General features: G+C 41.4%; 1 protein-coding gene and 1 pseudogene across 1 annotated transcript in view; one reads left to right on the top strand and one right to left on the bottom strand.

Moving 5' to 3' along the window:
- Positions 1-9,940, bottom strand: part of LOC117286365 — a 38,216-nt gene that overhangs the window by 7,848 nt on the left and 20,428 nt on the right. The gene's annotated exons all lie outside the window — the stretch shown is intronic.
- On the top strand, positions 3,388-6,238 carry LOC104853772 (annotated as a pseudogene).

Genomic DNA, 9,940 nt, shown 5'->3' with positions numbered 1-9,940 from the left:
GGATCCTAATGAGATAATTACTAATGTGAAATAGGAAGTAAAGGGCTAAAGGTGTAGGGAAAGTGGGAAGGGTGGGGGAAAGGTAATAAGGGAGAGGAAAAAAATATGAGAAACTGAAAAAATGGAAATAAAGTGTTTGTAAATGGGGAGGGGAGGAGGGGGTGAAGGGAGGGCAGGGACAAGGAGAAAAAATGAGAATCAAGACCTATTATGTAAAGGTACAGAATCCCAATGATGAATGTAATTGTATTGTATACCTAGATTGTACCAATAAACTCAATAAAAAAATCTATTACAAGGAAGGAAATTATAAAGATTAGAGCAGAAATTAATTAAATCAAGACTAAAAAATTACAAAAATCAAGGAATTGAAAAGCTGTTCTTTCAAAACAATAAAACAGACAAGTCCTAAGCCAATCCTAGCAAAAACAAGAAAGAAAAGATCCATATCCATACAATTAGAAATGGAAGGGCTGGAGATTTAGCTCAGTGGTTCCAGCGCCTGCCTCAGAAGCACACGGCCAGAGTTCGATCCCTGGCACAAAAAAAAAAAAAAAAAAAAAAAAGGAAAAGGGATAGTGGCACACACCTGTGATCCCAGCACACAGGAAGCTGAAGCAGGGAGATCTCAGAGTTTGGGACCAATCTTTGCTTTGTAGTGAGTTTGAAGCTAGCCAGAGCTATATAGCAAGAAACAAGACCCTGTCTCAAGCAAACAAAATCACAATGAACAGCACTAAAATCAAAATTATTAGTAACTACTTCAAAAAGCTGTACTCCAGTAAATTGGAGAATCTAGAAGAAATGGATAGATTCCTAGATACATATAAATTTCTAAACATAAATAAAAAGATGTAGAAACACCAAATAATCCATTAACAGGTAACAAAGTTGAAGTGGTAATTTAAAATAAAATAGAGCCAGGGATTTAGCTCAGTGGTTCCAGCTCCTACTTCACAAGCACAAGGATCCAAGTTCAATCCCTGGTACAAAAAATAAATAAATAAATAAAACGAAACAGAGCCAGGGATTTAGCTTAGTGGTACCACTACCTGCCTTGCAAGCTCAAGGTCCTGAGTTTGATCCCTGGTACCAAAACTAAATAAATAAATTAAACAAAACCTACCTGCTAAGAAAAGTTCAGGACTCAATGATTGACACTGATTTTTACAAGGGAAGATCTAACACCAATACTTCTCAAACTCTTAAATTGAAAAGAAAAGCTATTGCCAAACTCATTCTTAGACACTAGCATTATCTTGATTATTTTTATTGTTGTTGGTTTTTTGAGACAGGCTCTCACTATGTAGTTGAGATCGACCTGGAACTAACTATGTAGCCCAGGCTGGTCTCGAACTCACAACGATCCTCCTGCCTCAACCTCCCAAGTGCTGGGATTAAAGGTGTGTGTCACCATGACCAGCATTAGCATTATCTGAATTTTAAAACCAGACAAAGACTAAACTGAAAAATAAAACTACAGGTCAGATTCTTGACAAGATACTGGCAAACAGAATGAATGCACTGAATCATCAAAAAGATCATATATCATGACCAAGTAGGCTTCATCCAAGGATGCAAGAATGGTTCAATATACACAAATCAATACCTGCAATATAACACAAAAACAAAAATCACACGATCATCTCAATAGACACAGAAACAGTCTTTAAGAAAATCCATCATCAATTCATGATTTAAAAAAAAAAACTCTGAAGAAAATAGGTATTGAGGACCATTTATGATGAATCTGCCAACATCATATTAAATGGGGAAAAAATGTAAGCTTTTCCTCTAAAAGCAGGAACAAGACAAGGATGTCCACTATCACCACTCCTGTTCACTATAATACTCAAAACTTTAACCAGCGCAATCAACCAAGAGAAACAAAAGGGATATGTACAGGAAATAAGGCAAACTATCTTTATTTGTAGATGCCATGATCTTTTAAATACTGATAGAGGGGGAAACCATGTAACTCCCAATATGCTACATGCTGAGTTTATGTTACCAGAAGTTGAAAAATGAATTCTAAGGAAGAGCAAAAGTTAAGAGTAGGAAAAATCACTGGGGAATAGGAATGGGGAATAAGAATAGCTCTTGAGAGAGAGGAGGGATGGATACCAAAAGGGTTGCCAGTGAACCCACTTCTCTGAGAAAGTTTTTGTTTTTGTTTTCCCAAGTACTGGGGATCGAACTCTGGACCTTATACTTTCCATGCAGGTGCCAGCACTGCTGAGCTAAATCCCCAGTTCTCTCTGAGAAATTTTTGTAGTGTAAAATCATGAGGTGGGTACAATGTGGGTCAACACTATAATCAACCAATAAGATTACAAGTACAGCCACTTTATTGATCCAGTACTAGCAAGGGCATATGGGTGACATTATTGACCTTGGTTGATAATCTACAGTCTTAGTCTTGTCTTTAGTCTTAATGTTAGTAATCTTAGTCTTTTTTTTTTTTTTTTTTTTTTTTTTTTTTTGCTATCAGGGATGGAACTCGGGTCCTTGCGCTTGCAAGGCAGGCGGCGGGACCACTGAGCTAAATCCCCGGCCCATTTTTTTGGGTTTTTTGAGACAGGGTCTCACTATGTAGTTGAGACTGACCTGGAACTCACTATATAGCCCAGGCTGGTCTCGAATTCACAGCGATCCTCCTGCCTCAGCCTCCTCACTATGCTTGGCTCTTAGCCTCAGTCTTAATGGGTGGGAAAGGAAGGCCTAACCTTAATGAGATGATGTTTCATTTATATGGGAAGTTATCCAAGACCCCCATGGCAGGTTCTGATCTCCAGCTCAGTGTTACAATTGAAGCAAGGTTAAAAGAAAAACTCAGAATTAGAGAGAGAAATGGGGACCTAGACGATCAATGCTCATACAAGCAACACTGAACAAGCAAAGGCCCAGAACACCCATTGGTAACATCATAATTAGAAAGAGGTAAAGGGGCTATGGAAAGGACTATGTGTAGTTGCCATGGATATGTTGCTGATGCAGGCAAGGTTTATAAAGGAAGAGACAAAGAATTCTTGAATTAGAAACAAAACAGACAAAATAAAAGTTCTGTTTAATAACTAACCTTGTCTTTTTAGTAAAGAACTCTGGGAATGAAGTTTGGGTAAAAGTCACTCTGACTTCAGCTGGTAGGCTTAGTTCAGACTCACTTCTATAAACAAGCTAATTGCAGGGTTAACTCTTTACAGCTTGCACTGCCTACAGCCTTCTTTGGGCATAATCAATGAGGTGGTCTCCCACAGGAAATCTCAAAAGGGTGGTACAGCGGGGTGTGGTGGTGCACGCCTGTGATCCCAGCACTCAGGAGGCTGAGGCAGGAGGATCACTGTGAGTTCGAGACCAGCCTGGGCTACATAGTGAGTTCCAGGTCAGTCTCAACTACATAGTGAGACCCTGTCTCAAAAAACAAAACAAAACAAAAAATCAAAAGGGTGGTAACGAATAATCTCAATCTTCCATTTATCCCTTAGGGAGGTATGTAAATCTGGCCATTGTGACTCTAATCTTCAGATGTGCCTTTAGCCAGTTTTGATATGTTCTCATCTTCTGCACCACATCCCTCCAAGGCCTATTCCTGTGTGATTGCCTATAATATTTGTACCTAATTTAGCTATCTATAATAATAGAAGACACACAAAAACATCACCAAAAACTCCTAGAACTAATAAATAAATTCATCAGAATAGCAGGATACAAAATCAACAACAAAAAAACTCAAAACACACACACACACACACACACACACACACACAATCAATACTGCTCAGCCAAGCGATCCGCAACAGGAGCAGGAGCAGGAGCAGGAGCAGGAGCGGCGCCTCCGATGGATCAAGCCTGTGCGGGCCGCAACCTCTCCAGGCCCTGGAGCTGGCCGCCAGCTGGCGTTCGGGCTGCCCACATGGACTTGGCCCTGAAGCAGAGCCAGAGCCGCGCAGAGGAGCCGGCTAGGTTCCTACCACCAGCCCAGCCCGGGACACGGAGGAAGAGGAGTAAGAACAGGAGGAAGAGAGGATGGAGTTGGAGCTGGAAAAAGAGGAAGAGGTGGACCCCTGAATACAGGGTGAACTAGAGAAGTTAAACCAATCCACTGATGATATCAACAGACGGGAAACTGAACTTGAGGATGCTCGTCAGAAGCTCCATTCTGTTCTGGTTGAGGTGACAGTGAAACTGGGTGAACTGGAGAAGAAAATCGGCAAAGCTGTGAAAGACTCGAAGCCTCACTGGGAGGCATGGAAGGTGGCCCAGGCATGCTCAGCTGGAAGCTCAGAAAGCCACACAGGACTTCCAGAGGGCCACGGAGGTGCTGAGTGCCCACAAGGAGACCATCTCCCTGGCTGAGCAGAGGCTCCTGGAGGACAACAAGCAGCAGTTCCACTCGGCCTGGCAGGAGATCCTGAACCACGCCACGCAGGGGTCATGGAAGCAGAGCAGACCAAGGCGAAGAGTGAACAGGTGCATAAGGAGGTACAGCCAGGCACAGTTCTGCCGTAGGCCACATGCAACAGCTGGAGAAGAAACTCAAGAGGGCCATCAGCAAGTCCAAACCTTATTTTGAACCCAAGGTAAAGTACTACATACAGCTTGAGCAACTGAAGAAGACAGTCGATGACCTGCAGGCCACACTGACCCTGGCCAAAGGAGAGTACAAGACAGCCCTGAAGACCCTGGAGCGGATCTCAGATGAGATCCACGAGGGCAGTGCTCCAGTGCCATGGGGTCTCGGGGCTGTGGCATGGGAGCCGAGAGCAGCAGCACGTCTGTGGAGGACCTGTCCAGAGGCAGACCTGAGCCGGACACAGTTTCTGTGGCCTCAGAGGCTTTTGAAGACCACAGCTGTAGCAACTTTGTGTCTGAAGATGGCTCAGAAAGTCAGTCTGTGTCTAGCTTCAGGTCAGGACTAACAAGCCCATCGGAAATGCCAGACCAGCTTCCTGCAGTCACAAGGCCCGGCAGCCTGGACCTGCCCAGCCCCGTGTCCCTGTCAGAGTTTGGGATGATGTTCCCGGTGTTGGGCCCATGGAGTGAGTGCTCCTCCCCCGAATGTGAGAAGAACGAAGGGGCAGAGAATAAAACAAGTGACAAAGCCAACAACAATCGAGGTCTCAGCAACAGCGGTGGCGGTGGCAGGGGTAAGAGCCAAAGCAGCACACACACACACACACACACACACACCTCCCCGAGGGCCAGGCCCTGGAGACCCAGATGAAGCAGCTCTTGCTTCAGTGTTGGAAAGGAAGAGAAGGGATAATTGCTGACGTAAAAATGGTGCAGATTGGCTGATCCATTGATCTATGGCCCGTGTGCAAAAGAATATTTCTACGCAAAACTGGAGAACATTATCATTTAACATATGTCAAATCTTACACATTTACTCTAAACTGCACTAATGAAGTTTCCGTGACCTAGAGGGCTGAAGAGATTCCTTCCAGCAAGAGCTGTTGGGCTGGTTTGTTTTTCAGAGCAGAGTTATCGCAGGTGAACTGTGAACAGGGTCACAGCCTTTGGGGAACATTCCCTGTAAGAGGGTTGTGGAAGCAATAGCTAGTTCTGTGAAAGAACCCAAGCCAAGAATTGGGCTGGAAGCTTAGCCAAACTGGAGGCTATAACTTGAGTCTCTCCCTTCTCCTGCCCTCAGTTCCGGGAAATTGAGATGTTTTCTCCATTATATCCCAGGGCAGTAAAGTAGTTTAAAAACCTACATACAGCCGGGGATTTAGCTCAACGTGCCTGCCTCACAAGCGCAAGGTCTTGAGTTTCATCCTTGGTATCACAAAACAAAACAAAACAAAAACCCTACATACAATAAAACTCAGGTGTTCAGAGCACACCTTTTTGACCTCGTGAAGGCTTAACAATTCCAAGAACACAATTCATATTCATCACCTCTGGTGTTCAGAGTGGGCTTTTAAGAAAGCATGTATGCTGAAACACTCATCAAAACCATTTCCTAGGAAGGCTACCATGAACTGCACTTTTGGGGGTGGGAAAGGTGAATGTCAGCATGGGGGTGGGGGATAAGGGTAGCAAGGACACATCACAGAAGTGGCTGTAGGAGGGTCCATAAGGTAACTTATCCTGCCACCCAAGCGGATTTATTCTAAGAGTGCATGTGAAGAATGGTTGTCATTATTATATCTAGATTGATAAGGTGTTCATTTCTATTTAAATTGTAACTTTAAAAATAAATGAAATTGCCAGGTGTGGTAGCAGACACTATAATCCCAACACTTGGGAGGCTGAGGCAGGATGATCGCTGTGAGTTTGAGACCAGCCTGGGCTACATTGTGAGTTCCAGGTCAGTCTCAACTACATAGTGAGACCCTGTCTCAAAAATAAATAAATGAAATGAAATGAAATGAAATTATTCAAGGGTTATGCTGCACTAGTTTTCTTAGAGGAAGTTGTCCTTCAAGCTAGGAAAGGGAGTAAGCATGTGTTGGCAAAGGCTGTTAAACAGAAGCAATGGAATCTGTTGTGCTACTAGCCATGTTAAGACCGCTTTTCTTTAATACTTTCTTGGTTATGCATATTTAGAGTGCTGTATTTAGTTGGGAAAGTTTAGCATTTCTAAAAGAAAAAAACAACATCCCCATTTCAAGTTGTTAATCCTGTCACAGCTTGTATATTTTAGTCATTTGTATATCTCTTCATACTGTAGTAGTTTCTTTTTTTTTTTACTGATACAGTATCCTAATTACAAGGTTATTTTGTACTTGTCTTAATACCTTGAGTGTGATAAAAGCTGCTTAAGAAAAAAAATCAATACTATCCCTGTATGTCCATAATGAACCCACCAAGAAAAAAGTGGAAAAACAATATCAATCATAATAGCTTCAAGTGCTGGGGATTTAGCTCAGTAGTTCCACTGCCTACCTTGCAAGCACAAGGTCTCAAGTTCGATCCTGGTACCAAAAAAAATAAAAGCTTCAAGAGAAATTAAATTGTTTGGAATTAACCCAACAAAGGTAGTGAAAGGGCTCCATAATAAAAAGTACAGTTCTCCAAAAAAGGAGATTGCAGAGAATATTACAAAATGGGAAGATGGCCTCTGTTCCTGGGTATGCATAACCAATATTATCAAAATGCCCATAAGTCCCAAAAACCTGATACATAGATTTAATGGAATCCCAATCAAAATACCAATATTCGTTGCAGAACCAGAGAAAATCCTAAAATTCATTTGGAACCAGAAGAGACACAGAGTAGAAAAAGCAATCCTGGGCAACAAAAGCAAAGCAGAAGGCATCACAACCCCAGACTTCAAGTAATAATACAAAGTTACAGAGATAAAAACACCATGGTACCAACACAAAAAAGAAATATGGATAAATGGAACAGAATAGAAGATACAGAAACAACCTGTTACAGCTTCTGTCTAGAAGCTCCCCACCACCACCAAGCTTCATTCAGTCATAGGTAGGGCTTTTTCAGAGGTGGCTGGACCTAGAGTATGTGATGCTGGGATGAAATGTGTGTGACTATTACACTAGTGCACTGATTAGTTTGGCTTAGTTCTGGGTAAGATTAAGGGTGCCCCACCCTGGATAGGATTCAAGATAGAAGGGACAGAAAAAGGGTTGTTGCTTGTTGCTTTTGTAGCTTGCTTCTGGCGCCTTCTACATGCTCTGTGTGGCCCCTTTGCCATGCCACCCTTCCTTGGAGCCAGCCGATTATGGACTGAAACCTCTGCAAACTGTGCGCTAAATAAACCTTTCCTCCTTTAACTTTAAGTGTTGAGTACTTTGTCTCAGCAAGGAGAAAAGTAACTAAGACACAACCCCAGGCACATTCATCCATCTAAACTTTGATAACGGGGCCAAAAACATAACCTGGGGAAAGATAGCCTCTTTAACAAATGGTACTGGCCAAGCTGGCTACACACACACAGATGAATGAAGCTTGACCAACATCTCTCACTACATACTAAACTAAAAGTAAAGATCTAAAATTGAAACACTAAATCTAATAGAAGATAAAGTAGGTAAAACTCTTGAAGGCATAAGTATAGGCAAGGTCTTTCTAAACAAAACCCCAGGGCCAGAGATTTAGCTCAGTGGTTCCACTGCCTGCCTTGCAAGCACAAGGACCCGAGTTTAATCCCCAATACCAAAAAATAAAATAAACAGAGCCCCAGTTGAACATGAAGTAACATCAAGAGTCAGAAGATAGGAATATATCAAATTAAAAAGCTTCTGCATAGCACAGCAAAAGAAACAACTGACAGGGTTGAAGACACAACCTACAGAATGGGAAAAAATGTTTTGCTAGCCAGTCCTCAGAGGACTAATATCTAGAATTTTTAGCAAACTAAAAAAAAAAAAATTAGAACCCCCAAAATAAAATACTTCATCAAAAAATGAGCAACTGTGAACCAGAAGTTTAGTTCAGTGGTTCCACCGCCTGGCTCACGAGTGCAAGGACCTGAGTTCAATCCCCAGTACAAAAAAAAAAAAAAAAAGAGCAACTGAAATGAATAGACACTTCTCAGAAGAAGAAATACAACTGGCCAGTTAATACATGAAGAAATGTTCAAGATACCTGTTATGGTTTTTATCTAGATGTCTCCCCAAAGCCTCATGCAGTCATAGGTGAGGCTTTTTCAGAACTGGCTGAATCTAGTGTGTGTGATTGATTCAAGGTGCAATGATAGGATTAAGCAAACTAGGATTAAGAGTAGATGATTACTAAATCAGTCCACTGGTTGTTTTGACATTGCTCTAATCCCAGTAGCCTGTATACAATACAGGGGACAAAAATAGGCTTGCCTTGTCCCTTATTTGCTTTGCTACCTTCTGCCCACCATGAACTGTTTCTCCTATGTGATGCCTGTCTGTCATGCCATCCTGCTTTGGAGCCAGACAATTATGGACTGCAACCTCTCCAAACTGTGAGCTAAATAAACCTTTACTCCTTTAACTTTGGGTGTCAGGTAGTTTGTCTCAACAATAAAAAAAGTAACTAAAACACTGACCATTAGAAAAATGCAAATTAAAACAACACTGAAATTCGATTTTACTACAGAAAGAATGGCTATCATAAAGAAATAAAATAATAACAAATTTTGGCTAAGGTCCAGGAGAAAAAAGAACATTTCCACATTGTTGGTAGAAATGTAAATAATGTAGTACAACTACTATAAAAATTAGCATACCGATTCCTCAAAAAACTAAAAATAGGGCCAGGGATTTAGCTCAGTGTTTCCGCCATCTGCCTTGTAAGCGCAAGAACTTGAGTTTGATCCCTGGTACCAAAAAAAAAAAACCAAAAACAAAACTAAAAACTAAAAGTAGAAACTCCATTCAACCTAGGTATTTTCCAAAAAATAGATAAGAGAACCAGGGATTTAGCTCAGTGGTTCCACCGCCTTGCCTTGCAAGCGCAAGGACCCGAGTTCGATCCCTGCTGGGTACCAAAAAAAAAAAAAAATAGATAAGACATCATACTAAAATGATATATGCATACTCATTTATAGCAGCACAACTCTTTATAACTAAATCTTGGAAGCAGCCTATATATCCATTAATGGATGAATAGATCAAGAAAAGGTGGTATTTATACACAACAGAGTACTTCTTTGTTATAATGCAGGATAAACTTGAGTCATTAGTAGGAATAGATGCACCTTGAGATCATAATTTTAAAATAAATAAATCTGACACCATGCTTGAATATCACATCATCGCTCATATAAATAAATTAAAGAGCAAAATAAGAAACAGATAATAGGAAACAAGAAGGTAGGTCTTTTGCAAATGTGTAGAGGACCAAGGAATGAATGGAGGGCAGAGAGAGGGGAAGAAAAAGGAACATAAAAAGAATTAAGATGTCTTGGGCTGGGGATTTAGCTCAGTGGTTCGGTGGCCTGCCTTGCAAGCACAAGGACCCGAGTTCAATCCCCGGTACCAAAAAAAAAAAAAAAAAA

This window comes from Fukomys damarensis, unplaced genomic scaffold, assembly GCF_012274545.1.
Source record: "Fukomys damarensis isolate Sample0158 unplaced genomic scaffold, DMR_v1.0_HiC HiC_scaffold_16, whole genome shotgun sequence".
Classification (NCBI taxonomy): domain Eukaryota; kingdom Metazoa; phylum Chordata; class Mammalia; order Rodentia; family Bathyergidae; genus Fukomys; species Fukomys damarensis.
The sequence above is the reverse complement of the archived record's forward strand: the minus strand, read 5'-3'. Positions and strand labels throughout refer to the sequence as shown.